Source organism: Rhincodon typus, chromosome 40, assembly GCF_021869965.1.
Source record: "Rhincodon typus isolate 14 chromosome 40, sRhiTyp1.1, whole genome shotgun sequence".
Taxonomy (NCBI): domain Eukaryota; kingdom Metazoa; phylum Chordata; class Chondrichthyes; order Orectolobiformes; family Rhincodontidae; genus Rhincodon; species Rhincodon typus.
In genome coordinates, this window is record NC_063371.1 from 7,550,964 (window position 1) to 7,571,033 (window position 20,070).

General features: G+C 40.8%; 1 pseudogene; it reads left to right on the plus strand.

Annotated features, from left to right (window-relative positions):
- The window catches only part of LOC109913872, a 45,715-nt pseudogene extending 26,354 nt beyond the window's left edge, over positions 1 to 19,361 (plus strand).
- Positions 19,362 to 20,070: the final 709 nt, after the last annotated feature.

The window sequence follows — 20,070 nt, forward strand, 5'->3', positions numbered from 1 at the left end:
CATCTCTGTGTAGGCCCTGTCCAGACTCTGAAGAGGCCTGAAGCAATCTACATTGTTGTGGGAGCACATAAAAATTGATGTTTTGGAGATTGGTTTAATGCTCAGGAAATGAGGAGTTCAATGTGGTTTTGCTGCAAACATTGGAAAGGACAACCAGTGATAAATAAAATTCCTCAGTGTGCACGTGTGACATTGATTCTAATGCTTTGCTTTGTTCCTCTCCAGCTGTGAGACCGGCTTTAAACATGGTGACCTCTTCATGTCATATCGGAACATGTTCCAAGATGTACGAGACACAGTGGATTTTGTTCATGACTCTGTAAGGTTTCCAAATTCATATTCCTGAGTTGTTGTACTGATGCTGTTGTTATACAAAATAAGAATATTTACAGTCCTGATCATACTTGTAACAACAATTGAGATTCCTAAGCTCCACCCCAGGTTTCTGAGCCCAGGATAACTGATTTCCCTTTCTCCTTCTCTCCGTCTCATTCTCTTCATGTCGATACATTCCCATTATTTCTCTTGCTCCCATTCTTTCTCATTTGCTCTATTAGTTTTCTATCCATCTGCTTTTCTCTATATTTTTGTATTTACTTCTGTTGCAGCTTCTGCACCATCTTTCTCTATCTCACATCATAAATGTATCTGACAGAGCTTTGAATATATTTCCTTCTCTCATGATTTGCCTCTATCTCTCTCTGGTCACTCCCATTCTCTCTGTTGTTTGCTCTTTCTTTTATCTGTCTATCGTGATCTTTCCATTGTTGCCTCCCTCTCTGTTGCTCTGTGTGTTGTACTCTTTCTATCACTCTCCTTGTATGTTTCTTTATTGATCCATCTTTGTCTGTTTCTTTGTGTTTGTCTCTTTATTCCCCACAATTATCTGTCTGAGGAAGGAGCCACTGTTACCATTTCTTCTTTGTTGCATCATTCAAGTACATAGTGCCCCCTATTGATAAATAATTGCAGGCACATGCCATAATTTGCAAACGTTCCTTTATTGAAGCCTCATTTCCTGTTCTTTGGACCTGTGAAATGATTACAGCTCAGACACAAAGTACAAGTAGCTGTGGAGATGCTTGATACTTCAGCCCTTAAATATCAACATGTTTTGGCACATGAAGGGGAACAAAGACATAAAGGAGTGCTTGCAATTTTAGGCACAATCTTGATAGAGGAGGATTTCCTTGCCCCCCTCTGCCCCATTTCTATGTTAGGCATTTGTTTTAAGGACAGCCCATAAGAAGAAGATTTCAGGTTCTGTACCAATCTCTTCAATCAGATGATTACAGAAGGAAGGAGGCAAAGAATCCAAAATCTTTGGATGGTTGTGGTTCTGCATGAACCACTTGTAGGACTTACATTTCAGGCATTGAACTCTGTTAAGGGGACAAGCCTGATCTAGTTAGTACATAGCAGAGAAATGCAAATAATCTGAATCCACAAATCCCAGGCTGGTTTCTATCAGGTCCTATGCAGTATATACAGCCCCTAATCGAAGGGTTGAAGCAGCTTTGAACAATGGCTTGTGGTGTTTCAGATTTTTGGAAGTGTTTCAGATTTTTCTCTGCCTTTGCAGGGGACCTTGAAGAAGAAAACTCTAGGAAACCTGGAAAAGTATGTGATGAAGGACGTGAGTAGAATATTCTGGTGCTTTGGTGTCCATTTTCCTCACTTCTCAGAAGCTCTTCCAGTGCTAAATGCACTACATAAGTAAGCGCCCCTAATGTAATAATTCTTTTGAAATCCTTAAGAACATGCTGAACCATATAATCAAAGAATAGTACAGCACAGAAGGAGGCTATTCTGCCCATTCAATCTGCATGGCTCTTTCAAAATGCCATTCCATTTGTCAAATTCACAATCTCTTTACATATCCCTGCAACTTTATCTGCACTGTGACTTTTCCAAATCACTTTTCAAGGCTACTGGTGAAATTGTAAGCATTTCATCATCACAACAGTGGTGCTATTCTGGCATGAGCAAGCTCACATGGTTTTTGGGAACTTCTAAATGATAACATGCTCTGGTCTAGCTAGATTGCTAATACTTCTGGCTTCTCCAAAAGTTAATGACAAATCTCATCAATACAATTGCATGCAACCAGGAAGAAAACCAGAAGGACATTGAAAAAAATACGATCATTTTCTGTGAGCACTTGAAGCCATTGCCTGTAAAAATATTGGAGTTGGGGACAAAGATGTTTCACTGTGTGGAAATGGTGAAGTCGGAGGGTCATGAACACAACAAATTGGAGCACAACATGATCCATTTAAGACCCTAAAATTGTTAAGTAATGACCATATAAGGGCGTTTTCCTGCCTTGGTTGTAATTTACCCATTTTGTGCACAATTGGGTAAACAGTGTAGCCTGCATGTTGTGTGATGGATTTACAAGGCAAACTTTCCTTTATCTCCAGAGCTATGCTGTGCTAGGGTCTGTAGCCATGTGAGGAGTCCTTGGCTGCTGCTAGCAGAGCCCCCACTGGAATCACAGGACTGAGAGACTACCCATGACAGTGAAGTTTGGATTGGGAATTTGGGGATTGGGGTGGTGATATTAAGTGTCATGGGTGGGTGTCACTGAAAGAGGAGTGCCATTGGTGGTCACGACCAAGGATAGGGGGGTGGTTTTCAGTGGGCAGGTCCAAGTTATCAAAGTTATCAGGTAATACAGTGGCAAATTTAGAGAGTGTCCTGACATAATAACCATATTGCAAAGGACCCAGTCACGGCTCCAGTCAGAGAGTTTCAAACTCCACAGGTGCTGCCACCAAGTTGGACTCTGCAGTTTTGGTAGGAAAGGCAGCAGAACATAAAAAAATCATGGGATTTGTGTCCTGTTGCCATGCTGATTGTAATTTTGCCCCGTTTCTTTTGAAACCCATTGTCCTCATATGACCTGAAACATAAAAAAAACTTCTCATTCAAACAATTGAAACCTATCAGGCATTAATTTTACATTCAGTGATCCATCCTCAACACATCTGCAGAGTATCACTGAAGTGGTATAAAACTGATCAGGTAGATTTTAACAGTGACTGGAAAAAGGAGGGCTGGAAATTTCAGAGCTCACGCAGGTTTAGATTCAGCAGAATACTTTTACCTCATTGAAACTCTGAGTTTGCTTCCTTGGGCCAAAAACAGTGTCTTCTAATTGGAAAATCATTGTTTGGTTATGTTGTTGAGGAAATTGAGCACTGGAGAAATGTTTTCAATACAAACCACACATATTTCAACACAAACAGAGCTGTTTAACCCAACTAATCACTTTTTGCATTTAACGTGTACTCCACATGCATAGCTGTCCTAATCCCATGTTCCCAATCTGACTCCATCTCCTTTATTCCTTTCTTACACATCATAATTGTTGATGTAATTTTTGTTTTGCTCACTCGCTCTGACAGTGTATTCCACAATCATAGTTTGTCCAAATAAATGTATTTTTTTTTGTTTCTTTCTCCTAAATCTCACATGTTTGGCCTAGTTTACATCAGTGTCTCACTGTTTGAGACTTAACTGCTGAAAACAATTTGTTCATCTCTGCTCCATCCCATCCCTTCTCAAATTGAAACATTTCAATCAAATGGCCCTGGGAGGTCCTCTGGCCTAACAAAAGTATTACACTGACTAACCGAGTTGCAACTGACAGTTGTTCCTTTACAGCCTCGGTTGCCTGTGCTCCTTCGGCGAATGAGAGAAGTGGGAAAAGTTTTCCTTGCCACCAACAGTGATTATTCCTATACTGATGTAAGTGTAAATTTTATTTCATTCTATGCCTCCCGCAACTATCTGGGTTTTTAAAAATCTGCAAATAAACACACAGAATTCGGGACTCAACCGAAGTTGATCACCACTTAAAAAGAGAAAAGACAGCTTAATGAAGTTCCAGCCAAAACACACCATTCTCTTTACATGACCATGCATCTTCTGTTTTAATGTAAGATACAGGAAGTTCTGATCAGGAGTGACCCTCCTGGTAAAGGAGTGAGAGCAGATTCAGTGATAACTTGCTGAAGAGTATTCGTTAAATGCTTCAGGAGAAATAAGTTGAGAGGCTAATTGAAAAAGAGCAGGGGATTGGGAGAAAGTAGATCACTGTGTTCAAGAACTGACACGGGAAAAATGGGCTGAATAACATCCTGTATGATATAAATCTGGTTCTTTTTAAAATGCTGAAAGGTCAACTCCCTTTTCTTCATTCATGGTAACTGTCTCTTTAGCAGCTGGTTGCAACCATCCTTTCTTGTTATGTATTCAGTAGGTTCCTGAGCTGTCATCATGAACTGACATCAGTTGATGGGAGTTTATTTTCACTGCCAACCATTTAAAGTAGGAAAAGCATATGCAGCAATACTGATAGCACAGTGGGAAAACTTACGTTATGTGTCAATGCCTCTGAATTTGAGTTTCTCCTGCTGACAGTTTCTTCAATAAACTTGGAGCTACCTCATAATATGGTCTGCTATCGTGAGGAAGCCCAGAGAATGCATGTTTGAAATAAAATAAAACAAAGAATTGCAGATGCTGAAGCTCTGTAACAGAAACAGAAATTGCTGGTGAATCTCAGCAGGTCTGGCAGCATCTGTGAGAAGAAAGCACAGTTAATGTTTCGAGTCTGGTGACCGTTCATCATAATGCATGTCTGTCTTGAACCTCAAAATTTTTGAAGTCCAGTACAGACATGCTTTGTGATGAACAGTCACCGGACTTGAAACATTAACTGTGCTGCTGGAGGTTAACTTGGCAAAGAACATAAATTGAACACAAACAGGTTTTCAACATTAGAAGTAGGAGTTGCCCACTCAGTTGCTCAGACCTGCTCCACCACTGAATGGCTGACATCTACTTCAACTCCATTCATTCTGAAACCTGGAGCAGTTTGTTTCAGGGCAGATTGGATGAAGTGACTAAGCTGTGGATTGGGGCAGAATGTTAACTTATGTTCATAATAATCAAACCAATATGCTTCACATATGCTTCCTTGGACACAATCAATGCTGACATTAATAACTGTCACTGTGAAACATGGATACTCATAGACTGTGATATTACGAGGAGCATTTCTCCTAAATTGTGTGGAATTAGGTCATGTAGGATGTTAACATGTTTAAAAATCTAAACTCTGACCCCAATCCACCTGGAAGTTGCCCTTAAAAATGGAAAGAACTGCGGATGCTGTAAATCAGAAACAAAAACAGAAGTTGCTGGAAAAGCTCAGCAGGTCTGGCAGCATCTGTGAAGAAAAATCAGGGTTAACGTTTCGGGTCTGGCCACCCTTCCTCAGAACTGGAAGTTGCCTTACTTTGGTTGTAAAGGATGGAGTAGGGGCACACAACCAAACTGGTCCCAGGAGGTGGATTGGTTATTGACCTATCATAACAAGTTTGTATGCCTTAGATTTAATTTATATTTTAAATTGAACTCTGGGCAGCCAGGTTGCATAGCCTTATGAGAACCAGAAGCTTGAGTGCAACATGGATGGACCCCGTAGGTAAGCTTTTTGCTTAGCAACTGGATCCAGCTTTCCTGCTTGTGTGCTTCACTGCTGTGATCAGATAACTTGAACCATTCCCTCCTGATCCACAATTTCCCTTCCTCCTTTCCATTCTTGGGTGCTCTTGTGCCCAAGGCCTATCTCCCTCATTACCTTGCAATCTAGCTGGCTGTAGCTGGAGTAAGAAGACAAAAATTGAAATCAGGTCCTGACTTAAATTCAGCAGAATCTAAAGCAAACTTTTTGGCCACAAACAGCTCTCAGTTCCCTGCCAGCCTCCAAGCTAGGATTAACCCCAATGTTTCTTGGTTTGGTGAGTGTATTATCAAAACAAGGGAAATTCTTTATTCATGCATCAGTCATCAAAATGTATTTATGGATCATAGAGAGCAAGTTTGCTGACAGGAGTTGTGCAGAGTAGTTGAAAGAGAAAATGATTTTGTGGAACTGAATCTTAGCAGAAATTGGTGGTGTATGATTTTTGATGAGTTTTATAGAAGATTTCTCATTGTGGACCTAATCAAGTTTTCTCGAGGTACCTTCACTCATTTAACTATGCACCTCAGCTCTCTAGTTCCCTGCTCATTGTGTTCTTCCATTTGCCACAGTCAGAAGTACTGGCAACTGTCAGGACCTCCCGGGATTCTGGCACCTGTATGATCTTTAAAATCATCTGTTCACCCTGTCAAATGCTGGCATTTGGCAGCTGTACTGCATAATTAGTTTTTATTTGCCCTGGGCATGTTGGACAGAAGTTAATTGGCAACCTGCTTTGCTGACAGGGACCTGGAGGTCCTACCGAATGGGGTTGTATGTGGCCACTGACCGTCGATCCTGCCCTGAGATGTTGGTGACTGATGGAGGTCCAGAGGATCAAGTCAAAGAGTTATACAGCACAGAAACAGACCCTTAGGTCCGACTGATCTGTGCCGACCAGATATCCTGAACTGATCTAGCCCCATTTGCCAGCATTTGGCCTATATCCCTCTAAACCCTAGTGACAAGCTGGAGTAGCCAAGTTACTGCTCTGATTTTCATGATGAGAATTGTCACCATTTAGTTTCTATCTGGCAGGTGGGAGGTTGGGAAACTGAAACAAGGTATGAAATCATGTGGATTTAAAGCATGCCATTCACAAGCAAGAATCTCATCTAACTCCTACACTTGCTTGGAAAGTGGGACTTTTTGGTTTTGATGCTGAGATCCTCACTGCCAATCTCACATGATTCTCCCAACTTTCTCGCCAATGAGCACCTTGTGCAATGGCTGGGAAGATTGCGTTTCTAAATTGTGACAATTTCACAGGGAAATGTTTGAAACACTTGCAGTTAAAATTCACACATGAACAGCACTTGCTGGAAGTCACTGACACTTGTGAGAGGCACTGAGTAGGTTGTAGATTTTGAAACATGTGTACATGTTCATGGGTTGCTCATAATCTCAATATGATTGGCAGGAAGTAAACAGCACAATTAACCCTCAGACATGTGACTTGCTTGTGCTCATCCTCAGTTCCTTTCTTTTGCAGGCAATAATGAAATACCTGTTTGACTACCCGCATGGGCCAAAGGTAAAATTCCAAACCACTGCAGCATACACGTCACAGACTGAAGCTGACATGTAACAATCAGGGTGTGCTCTGCACACAAAACACAGCGGTGGGTAATGGGGGTTAACAATGAGCATACCTGAAAAAGATGCACCCCATTTGGAATAATCAGACAAGGGAACTATAAATTTTCAACTAAAATAAAATGACATGGGGACTTCAGAACTGTGGAGGGAGAAATGACATATCACAGTACAAATCGTGAAATATTTAAGATCTTGAGGGTAAATGACAGAGTGGATGCTGAAAGGATATTTCCCATTCTAGGGAAGATGAGAATGAGGGGACACAGTTTAAGAAAAACAGTGAACTTCCATTTTCGACAGAAATGAGGAAAACATTTTTCTCTCAGAGGGCCGTGCATCTTTGGAATCCTCTTTGAATTACCCTAGAGAGCAGTGGAGGCAGGGTCATTGTGTACTTTTCAGGCAGAGCTCGATAGATTCTTGACTAACAAGGGAGTCCAAGGTTTTGGGGATAGACGGAATGGAATTGAGACCACAATCAGATCAGCCATGATTTTATTGAATGGCAAAGCAGGCTCAAAGGCCAAATGGCCTACTTCTGCACCTGGATTTGTGAGCATGTTTGTACAAATGTCGGTTTACCCCTGTAGCCTCACTATTTATCAGTCCTTGTTTGCGTCCCAGCAGCTAAGCCATTAAAAGGCAAACAGTCCCAGAAATATGTGGACTCCAAGTGCAGTTACGGGTGAAGCACAAGTGTGAACCTGAATTGTCAGCTCACACAGAAAGTAGACCTTCAGTACTGTACTAAATTCGTCACTTGAGCCATTTCAGTCCCCAGTATTTACCATCTTGTGTTTTTACATGCTTACTCATTTGAACCTGACAACAATTTTTACCTCAACATTTGAATGCCAGGTCCTTTTCCATACCTGATCCAGACCTCTGAACAGCAGTAATACAGTATCACAGACGCTGCTTTTGCTGCCCTCCTGAATTTGATGTGACTGCTCTGTGTTAACTCTCAATTTCACTCCTTAGAATACTTACTTTGGCCAACTGCACATTGAACTTTTTCTTTTCACTTTCTGTAAATTTTGTTTCTTCCTTCCTTCTGCTTCACTGACTCCCTAATACTTTGAAATATCGGTGTAAGGACACAGTGGGCCTGATGTGGGCAAAGAAGTGTGAGTCTTTCTCTATTGCTTTGACTTCCTGTTCCCATGGTCAGGAATTGCCCACCTTCAGAAGAAATGTTGCCCCGTGGGAACTCCTAACTGGATTGACTGCAGCACTTCTTTATAATTCCAGTATGTATTATCCTACATTCCTTTACTTTAAAACATCTCGGGGAGCAGTGAAAAACAGACACGTACTGTACCTTTTGATTTTCAATTGAAGAAGCGTAGAGAAACGCATGTTGATGTTACCCTTACCATCTTCAGGATTTGAGTTCTTTGTTCTTGGAATGCAGCAAAATTAAACTCATTCTCAATGCTTGTGGTGATCTGCATCCCCAATATGCAAATAACGAAAACTCTAAGTTTGGACAGTATTCTTTTTGAGCCAGTTCAAAGCAAATAACAATTTTATGTTTTTATAACATTTTAAAGTTGCGAAAGTATTTCAAGCCCTCAACAAGCGATATTAAACAAAATTTAAGACATGAACACAAATGGAAATATGAAGACAGGTGACAAAATGTTCAAGAAAGAAAGAAAGGCAGAGAGCTTCAGGAAGAGTATTCCACAGTTTAGGCCTCACACAAATGAATGCATGGTATATAATATTGGAGCGATGAAAATCAAAGATGTGCAAGGGGCCTGAACTGAAGGAGCTCAAAAGGCTTGTCGAATTTCAGGAGTTCACAGAGGGCAAGGTCATAGAGAGATTGAAAACAAGCATGAGAATTGTCAAATTGAAACATTTCCAGAACCTAATGTTGGTCAGCACGTTTTAACATCTGATGTTTTCTTCTTTTTTCTTTACCAGTCTGGCACTTCGCATGTTTCCTGGCATTCCTACTTTGACCTGATTTTAGTAGACGCAAGAAAACCTTTATTCTTTGGAGAAGGAACCGTTCTCAGACTGGTTGACACTGTGAGTAATGGAGGTCTGCCTCAATGACAAAGATGGAAGTATGAAGTAGTAAGGTCGCATTTTTCATCCCACTCACTTAGGGTAGCTGCTTCTTGCTGATTATCTGAGACTTAACTTTACATTACATCTCACTGCATTGCAAGCAGCAGACCAGTTGGTCTTAATCCCACCATCCCAAGGAAACTGTAAAGGAATTGTCACCATTTTATTGACATGATGTGGAGGTGCCAGTGTTGGACTGGCGTGGACAAAGTCAGAAGTCACACGACACCAGGTTATAGTCCAACAGGTTTATGTGAAATCAACAAGCTTTTCGAGCACTGGTCCTTCGTCAGAAGGAGCAGCGTTTTGAAAGCTTGTGATTTCACATAAACCTGTTGGACTATAACCTGGTGTCGTGTGACTTCTCATTTTATTGAAACCAAGGCTTCATTACTTGTGATGCCTGTTAGTGATTTATGGAATAGCACAGCTCACTGTCCTGGGACAGAGTCTGGGGAGATGTCATCGCGTGACCTCCCATCTGCAACTGCTCCTCCCCAGCCTCATGCCACTGGTCACCCAACACGTTGGTCATCATGCAACCCCATTTTCCAATGGCTTTTTTGTGTGTCCCTGTGCTAACTTGAAAATCTGGTCACCCGCACCATTGAATATATTCTGTCAGAAATTCTTGTGATTGGTTTGAATACTTTGTTCTCATTCTAGAAATTACAAAGAGGGTAGAATAAATTACATATCTTTTCATACAAACTATTCAACATCAGAATTTCCCAGGTGGCTTCAGTGAATCGTGCTGAACATTTATTTATTCATTTGCATTATATTGTAGGAATCTGGGAAGCTTCGAATTGGCACTTATACAGGCCCCTTGCAAAACAGTGTTGTTTACTCTGGAGGTGAGTCTTACACAATTGCATATGTTCTCTATCAGCACAATGAATATGTTTAATGTAAGGGCATTGAGGACAACATTTTGACAGACGTTTGTAATTAATTATTAAAAACGTGCAGTTCAAATATTTGATTAACTCCCGTTGACCTCTGGTCATGTCACTGAACTCAAGGACCGTTGTACTTTACATATCTGCTGACTCGAGGGTATTATCACAAGACTATTAATTCAGAGACCTCGGCAATTTTCTGGGGACCTGTGTTCAAATCCCACCATGGCAGATGATGGAATTTGAATTCAATAAAAATCTGGAATTAAGAGTCTGTAAATGACCTTGAGTTGGAATTATTGGGGAAAAAAATTGTCAGGAAAAACCTGTCTGGTTTACTAATGCCCTTCAGGGAAGGAAACTGCCATCCTTACCTGGTTTTGCCTACATGTGACTCGAGACCCACAGCAACGTGCTTGACTCAACTGCCCACGAGGCAGTTAGGGATTGGGCAATCAATGCTGGCCTTGCCAGCGATGCCCACATCTTGTGAACAAAATAAAAACAAAACTTATGGGTGTCATTTCACTCTGAGGCCCCACCCTATCCAAAACATTGGCTCAGATATATTTCCCCCTAGAATCTGTATGATATCTGACACAGCTGATCACCTGTTGAAGGTTTTAAAGCAAGCTACTGAGAAATCCAGTCCAATTATTCCTGTTTGACTGATGCAGATTGCACACTCATTCCTCTTGGAGGTACATCTACTTCCCAAGTTGAGAAAGCCTAAACAAAGCTAACAAGTCTGCAGAGGCATACGACTGGAATTTAACAAATGAAACACTGGAAAGCTTTCCATTGCTGACTCACAAGATTATCTGGAACTGGTTGGAATGTATACCATCTCAGGGGGAAAGGTCTTGATGTAATTCATGTCTGGTCAACCACTAATCCTAGATAAGAGAAGATCTGTTTGGTCCAAAGATCTGCATTATCAAGTTCCATGTGGTGATCTTCCTACATGGCAGTGGTCCTCCCAAAGTGGGCAAAATGCCTGAAGAAGTAGGATGTGGCCCAAATTGGCTTCTCAGTATGTATTGGGCCACCAACTATGCTGCCAACTTTCCTGCCACAAGCAATACAACTTGCAGCCTGGAAGACTTAATCTTCCCCTCCCGATGCTTTTCGTTACCATTTTAGCAACGCTCCTGCCTTCCAAGCTGCCCCAAAAAAAGTCCTGGAAAATTCAGCCCAATGTGTTCCATGCCTTGAAGACAGAACAGACTGTGTTGTTAGCTGGATGCCATTGGTTTCTTTATGGAATTATATGGAGTCAGAATCACAGAATTATTATGGTGAAGAAGGAGACCAATCAGTGCATTGTGACTGCACTGGCTCTCTTATGGGGAGGCTATGGCCTAGTGGTATTATCGCTGGACTGTTAATCCAGAGACCCAGATAATGGTCCCGGGGACCCGGGTTCGAATCCTGCCACAGCAGATGGTGGATTTTGAATTCAGTAAAATATCTGGAATTAAGAATCTCATGATGACTGTGAATCTATTCCCGATTGTCAGGAAAAGTACATCTGGTTCACTAATGTCCTTCAGGGAAGGAAATCTGCCATCCTCACCTGGTCTGGCTGACATGTGACTCCAGTCCCACAGCAATGTGGTTGTCTCATAACTGCCCTCAATTAAGGATGGGCAATAAATGCTGCCTCGCCAGCGACACCCTCATCCCATGAATGAATATAGATCAAATACTCCTCACTAATCTTGTGCCAATGTCTCCCCATATCCCTGCATACCACTGCAATAAACAAAACATCTAATATCCTCTTGAATGCCTCAATTTAACCTGCCTCCACCACATTTTCGGGCAGTGCATTCCACACCCTAACAATTCGTGGTGTGAAAACGCTTTTTCTCACATCACCCTTGCTTTCAGAAATCCCAAAGTCTTCGATCAGCATATATACAGGAAGAGAGTGGTTTAAGGAGGAGTAGGGCTGATCAGAGACCTAAAAGGGGATTTACATATTGAGGCAGGGGCATGCTGAGGTATGAAATGAGTACTTTGCACCTGTGTTTACAAAGCAGGAGGATGCATCTCGGGCCATGGTGAATGGAATGCACTGTGGAGCCCAAGTGGTGAGAGATCACGTAATTGAAAGCCAATTTCACTGATCTGGGTTTTGATTGTGTGTAATTGGTTCACATTGTTAATGTGGCAAAAAGCCCCACAAAATGCAAAAGGACATGGTGGACCTCTGATTTTCGCAGTCCTTTACTTCCCTCTTTGCTGAATAAGCATCTTGGTATCCATATGATTGTGTAGTTGAAATTTTTGGGTGATCCCCCTTTCAATCTACACATTCATCTACACATTACATGTCCTCCTGACCGTTAGGAAAAAAGTCAGCAGGTATGAAATGCATTGACAGTGCGCTTACGTTGCATGGCATACCTGCCTATCTAATAGTGCAATTGACCAAGAAAGGTGGTCAAAATCTGGCTGTATCATTAATTCAGTGAAAATTGGAAGATTGTGTGAGAATAGTCACTCCAAGCCATGGTGGTCAGTGCACCAAGAATCTCACTCAGCAAAAGACTTTAAATGAAAATGGGAACTTTCTGCCTGACGGATTGACAAAAGATTCTTGTATATGTTGTTCTAGGGTCTTCAGATATGATCTGTGACCTTTTGGGAGTGAAGGGTAAAGAGATTTTGTACATTGGAAATCATATTTTTGGAGACATCCTCAAATCCAAGAAGCGGCAGGGCTGGAGGACATTCCTGGTTGTGCCTGAACTGGCACATGAGCTGCAGGTCTGGACAGAGAGGAGCAGTAAGTCCGAGCTAAGTGGAGTTGGAGGCACATCCAACTTTCCACCACTCAATTTGTAAATAGCTAACAGCTTTCATGTCTGCATTAGAGTGCAGACCATACTGTGGTTAAGGTTCAAAATGAAATGAATACATGGAGTCCAAATATCCTGTGAGTCTAAACCCATGGTGAGTGCGAACATGAGCGCATTCGATACACAATTAGTTTACCCAAGCGTTACTAGATCTGGGTCATACAAAATTTGTATTCATAAGCCTGCACTCACCATTTGCTCTGTGCTTGAATTAATTCAATTGTGTTTTTTCCTCCACTGTTAGCACTTAATGGCTCTCACCAAAGTCAGCAATGACATTCTCTGTGACCAATCAATGCACTTTGCATCTTCTTTGACATCTCTGTAAATTTGATGCAAATAATCATCCCATTGCCGTCTGATGCCTTTCTTCCGTTCTTCAGCTTGGTGAGACTGCCCACTCTTGCTTCCCTCTTACCCATCTGTTTTTGGCAGGAGTATCTGAAGTGTATTGTTAGTTCTGGAATCCTTCAATTATCTGTCATTGGCTTCCTCCTTTTTCTTCATTGACATGCTGCACCCAAGCCACATAATGTAAAGACATGTGGTTGGTCTCCACATATGCATCAACATTCAACTTTACATCTTCTGCTGAAACTCACCCATGCTTTTGTATCTCTGATCCAAAGCACATTTTATATCCTTGTAATTTAATTTGGATTCCAGTCTCCTAAAGCCTCCAACTTAAAAATCACATCCATGTGTTTAGATTGTTTCATGGTTTTATCCTTTGCTTATCTTAATGGCAACTTCCTTACCCATCCTGTTTGATCCTTTTCTGCACCTCCAATTCCCTTTCCCTGATAATTACCGGCTATGCTTTGAGCCACCTAAGTCCCATACTCTGAAATGGCATTCCTAAACCCTTCCACATCATAACCATTTTTTCCCTCTTTAAGGCCTGAAAACAGACATGTTTGACAAAGATTTTGGTCAGCAGTCCTGATCTTTACTGATTTGACTTGGCAGCCACCTAATTGTCTTAGTTTATGTGACCATGTTGGGATGTTTTTCTATAGTGTAGACAGTATAGAAATGCAGTTTATTCTTGTGTGGATCTCAGTGGTGTAGCTATTTATGATAATAAGCAACATTTCACCTTTTCTTGTCCTCTTTCACAGGTCTTTTTGAAGAACTTCGGAACCTTGATATGTTTGTGGCAGATATTTACAAGTAAGTGAGTGAAAAGTGTCCCTGAATTTGTGGGTAACTGTTTTCACTGTGCACAAGATTGAAACATGTCACAAAATGAACTGAATCCCCACTGTGAGTTTAGAGTTTGCAAAGAAACTGCATCAATGGAGGCAAACTAGCCTATAAAAATCAGACCAGGAAAGGTCTGGCTTGGGGCAGCCCCGACCAAAGGTGTGAAAGTGGTTATCCAGCCTTTTAGTTTGAAGGTTGTCATCAAGACAAGTGACTAAAGCCTAAAGGAATAAAAATGAAATTGTGTCACTTTGAAAGAAGATGCATACTTTGGAAGTGCGTCCTTGCTGAATAAGTATTGAAAATGTACTTGTCTGATATGTTTCCTGTAATGTGGGTAAAGATAGGGCAATGTTAAAATGACCTTGACGTAATATTTGTTTCTGTTATGTCAGGAATCTGGACAGCAGCAGCAATGAACGTCCTGATATCACCTTAATTCGGAAACAAATAAAAGTAAGAGGTGCATTCCAATCATCAAATGATAGCAACCTGGTCGTAATCTTCAGTCAACAACAGGGGATTCAGTGATTCTCCTTTAGAAATATGTTTTGGGGACGTTGGTTTTGTGAAAGTCAATGAAAAATACTGAATTCATCTGTCTGGAGGTCATTAAATGCTGCAGTAAACACCTGACTGCCTGCACTACTTAACATGACTTGCAGGTAGTCAAACATGCTTCTGTTAAACGTGAAATGCAGACGTGTTGGAGCTGGATTGCAGTTGCAATATAAATATCACTCAGTTTTGCCAGCCACCCATTCCTGGGAGTTCCTAGTATGAGTTAAAAGAGAGCCAGTTAAAAGAGAGACAGAGCGCTTATCAGGGCTACTTCATATCAGACGGTCATTACCAGTAAGTTGTGTCAAACTTCCTGGAAGTCATATTGAAGCTATCCAGTAGTTTGATAAGTCTTTACATGTACCACACACATTTCTGGTCAACGCGACATTATAGTGTCATTCAAGCATGAGAGATGTACACAGCCGATCCCATGAAACAGAGAGGAAGAGATGTCGAGAGCAACTTGATAATCTCCAGCCTCTGAAATCAAAATGAGGCATCTCAGTGAAGGCCTTACAGAGGCAGGTATAATATGTAATGGGATAAAGAAAGTAAACCCCACAAAATTTTCAAGTACACCAGGACAATAGAAAGGAAGGAGCGTGCTCAGAACTTTAAAGCCAAGCTCGGACCAGGTGCCTGGAAATGCTTCTTTACATTAATAGTGATTGGTCGTTGTCAGGAAAATGCATGAGTGCTTACAGTGAATTCACAGTCAGGACCATTGAGATGTTATAATCAGAAGACAGCAAAACTGCTTAGTTTTAGAGAATAAGATCCAAGGGGCTGAACATCCTTCTATACACAAATCTTTTGTTGTGAATCTATTTTGTGAGAGCTTGGGTAATTATTTTCACTTTTTTTTACTTTTCAACCTTTAAACGTTTTTAATCTTAACTTTTTGCACATGCTTCTAGGCAGTGACCCATGAGATGGACATGTGCTATGGAAAGATGGGAAGTTTATTAAGATGTGGCTCCAGACAAACACTATTTGCTAGTCAGCTGATGCGTTATGCTGACCTGTACGCTGCCTCGTGTATAAATCTTCTGTATTACCCTTTCAGCTACCTATTCCGAGCACCTCCTGCCCTGGTAAGTCTATGACTATCTCAGTATGTATGTTACAAAACCAATACTTGGAGAGTTGAGGTGAATAGGAACAATTATTGGACTGGAACCACTCTGATATTGACCATTAAGTAATTGAGACAAAGAGAATGTTTCCTGTTCTAAAAAAACAGTCATCAATGAACCAAAAGAGATTCCAGAAAGAACTTCTTTCTCCAAAGAATGGCGAGAATGTGGAACTTGCTACCACATAGAGTCATTCAAGTGAAAATAGTATTGATGCATTCCAAAGAATGTATATAAGTATGAGGAAGAAGAAAATAAAGGGTTATAATTTTATTTTGTTGAAGAAAGTTGGACGGGCACTCAAGTGGAGCACAATGGTGGCAATTACTGGTCGAGACAAATTACTTGTTTGTGTGCTGTGCATCCTACGTAGTCCTGAGTAGTCATTCAAAAGGACAAATGCCTTTTGTCTGTGGAATGCTTGCTTGTGCCGAATGTGGAGATGGCAAACATGAAGGGCTCACGTTTACTGAGAGGCTGCAAGCTCATTGATTGGAGGTGTATTTATAAGGACTGAGGAAATCAGAAGTAGAATTGCTTCAGTTCCTTTTCTCTCGTCACCAGCCATCCAGATTGTTGTTTGGAAAGCCTCGGCTACAAGGCTGCAGCTAGGGTACCAGAGAAGAGGGAGACACGGTCAGGAGGGGGGGAGGGGATAATGAGGTAGGTGGGTGTACCTTAGATTGCAGGAGATCCAGGAGGTGGGCATTTTTATCAGATCCCCTGTCCCTGCCGACAACCTGCCTATCTTGCGGGTTTACAATTCCATCCATTAGGTACAATTCTTTTTACTGGCAGCAAGCTTAAGAAGACGAGTAACTGCTGCTGTCATTGGACTCTGGATAAGTACAACTTCATTCTAAATAGCTTCAGCCAGTGTTGTGAGCTTTTTAGTTCTTGGATGACTGGGCTGGTTAATAGTTACTTTGCATGCTCTTCACTTCACAATAGATTCATTCATGAATTGGTCTGTCAGTCTCCACTAATTTGTCTTTTGTCATTCTGCCCCTTTTGCTTGGAGCATTCACAGATGATATTCAGTATTTCATATTTACTGCCCCTCTTATTTGATGAATTAAATACCTTGAATTAATTTTAAAAAAGCAAAATGTTCTCCTTCTTCTAAAGATCCTCATAGATTTCACAGATTTTTGAGAGTAACAGCTCTTTTGTATGCAAAATTTATTTCCAACTTTAGTATCAGTTTCAGGAATAATACGCCAATTTGTCTGTTTTGCTCATTCTCTGCTGAAGGCACTGCCTCAAATTAGACTGCACCTTGAGTGACACTGAAGCAACAGTCCCATTCTTCCACATACAATGAAAAGTTATCTTCTCCTACCCTAGGGCAGTGAGGCCAATATGGTACTCAACCACCAGCCTGTTTCTGATCGTCTAATTCTAGCATTAGTTTAGAGTTGATCATGAGATGTTCCAGATTATATACTTAACTTTGTCAAGTGGGAGAGCTTGAGTCTTAAATGAGAAGAATCTTCTGTGCTTGTGGAGTGGTATCACCTTCTCAAGTTGACTGCAGTTCAGGGTATGATTTTATTGATGAATGAAGAATCTTTTCCTTTTCTAGATGCCTCATGAGTCAACAGTTGATCATGCTCCACAGGACATCAGTTGCATGGAATCTTTGCTGGAGAATCAAATGAACAAAATCGAACTAACCAATGGGAACCACCAGGTCAGGCAGTGTTCAGGCCTGCCTACCACTTCCATCTCCACACCCACAATAGCCAACATCATTCCATCTTAAGAACATAAGAAGAGGAGTAAGCCATTTGACCCCTCATGCCTGCCCCCGCCATTCAAAAAGATTGTGGCCAATCTGTCCAGGCTTCAACTCCTCTTTTGTGCCAGTCCCTTACAGCCCTCAACTCCCTGATATTCCAAAATCTATTTACCCCCTTTTTAAATACTTTCTGTGATCTAGCCACCCCATCTCTGTGGGGGACATAATTCCAGATCTTCACAATCCTCGAGGAGAATAAATTCCTTCTCGTCCCAGATTTAAATAAGTGTCTGCATATTCTCTGACTACGTTACCAAGTTCAAGATGATCCCACAAATGGAAACATCTTCTGAACATCTCCCTTGTCGAGCTCCTTCAGCATTGATTATGTTTCTGCATGCTCACTTTTTGTGTTTCATGCACAGGGACACCCAGTATGTTGCACTTTTGTGGAGTCTCTTTACATTTAAATAATGGTCTATCTCTTCAATCTTCTCAAACAAAGTGCATGACCTCACACCCCTTCATTAAACTTAATTTGCTGCATTTTTGCCTTTTCACCTACCTACATGCACTTGTAGATTCCTTATGCCCTCATCACAATATGCTTTCTCACCTATTTTTGTGTTGTCAGCCAATTCGGATATGTTACAATCTACCCTTCTTTCAAGTAATTAACATAGATTGTAAATGATTGAGGTCCTAGGACTGATCTTTGTGGCATCCCACTCATTGCATTTTTCCAATCTGAAAAAGACCCATTCACTCTGACTGTGTTCAGTGTGTTAACCAATCCTCTTTCCATGCTAATAACTACCCCCAAAGCCGTGAGCTCCTAGATTGTGCAATAATATTTTATGTGATGCCTGACTGTTTGCTTTTGGAAATCCAAATACAGTATCTACCCTTTGTCAAGTTTGCTTGTCATATCTTCAAAGATATAAACCTCTAAGGCTATTTTCCTCAAAGAACTTTAGCAAATTCATCAAGCATGATTTCTTTTTGCCAAAATCATGTTCACTCTTTTTATAAACTTTAGAGTTCTTGTGATTTGTTTGCCAAGTTACATTCAAAATCAATGTCTCCCTCTTTATTAACTTCTCGGTCATCTACTACTGGATCCTAAAAAAAATCCCAATCCTCTGGCTGCCCACTCATTTTCACTGCTTTGTATGCCTTAGTTTTGATTAGATACTGTCTTTGACCACCTTTGTTACCATGGATAATTCTTCCTTCTCATCGAGTCCTTCTTTTTTGACCGGAATAAATTTTTGCTGCATATAAAATCCATGCTCAGTTGCTATTCTTAGAATAAAGGTATCATTAACCCTTCACTGTACAACATGTTCCTCTATTGGACATCCTTGATGATAACTGTGCTGCTCTTCCTCCCCCCAGCTCCCTCATAGCAGAAATACTGTGACACCTACCCTTCATTCAGTGAGATAGATGTTGGCTTTGCACTGCACCATTGATATTTGTGCAACATTTTAATTTTTCACTGTTTATTTGATGCCAACTTGAAGGTTGTTCAGTTAAAAATTTAGCTTTTATTCAACATTTAGTCTTGTTGGCAAAATGATGAAACTGGTACAAGCATGGAGGAGAAAGAGAAATGAACAAATTGCAAGTTCCTTAAAGTGGTAATGAATTAGTCCTTTGGTGTTTGGGAAACATTCCCTGCAATGTATCCACTGACAACAAATACACAATGAGCCTCAAGAATGATTCTGATCCACCTGATAACTCATTGTGACTGTGTGATCTATCATGGTCTGTGTGTGAGTTCACCTTTCAAACATCAATTCAGGCTGACCAAGTAACTCTTCCTGGAGGCTGCACATAGGCAGTAATGGCCAGAATAACAATGGCAACAAACATTTAAAGGAAACATTGATTGAAAAATTAGAATTAAGATAGGGTTTAAAGAATGGAACAATTCAGTCTGTATGATATTCACATCACATTACACAGACTTCATAAAGTGTCATAACGTTGTGACTGAATACCTCAGGAGTTGTCTGTCATTTACAAAGTGTTGTACTATTTCATACTCCCGCACTTGAATATTTTCTCCTTGAGTTATTTGAAATTTTCTCCTGAGAGGTAATAAATGATGTTGCTTGGTTCAGATGAAGACCTGATCCCACAAACACATCCTTCCCTTGACACCAAAACGTATGACTGGAAATCTGCTGCATTATGGAACATCTTCAAGTCACGGAGTTAGCAGAGAAGAACGTGGAGAAGAACATGTCAATTTTGGTGAAAGTGAAAGGAAATGCTTTGTGAAAATTCCTTCAGAGTGTATGATCCATTTTCTGGAATCTTTACCCCTTATTGAACTTGTACTGGATATTTAGAGAATATATTTGTACTCTCTCATTCCAAGAACCCTGAAATTATTGATTTCCAAAAATTCAGAGAAATATGCGTG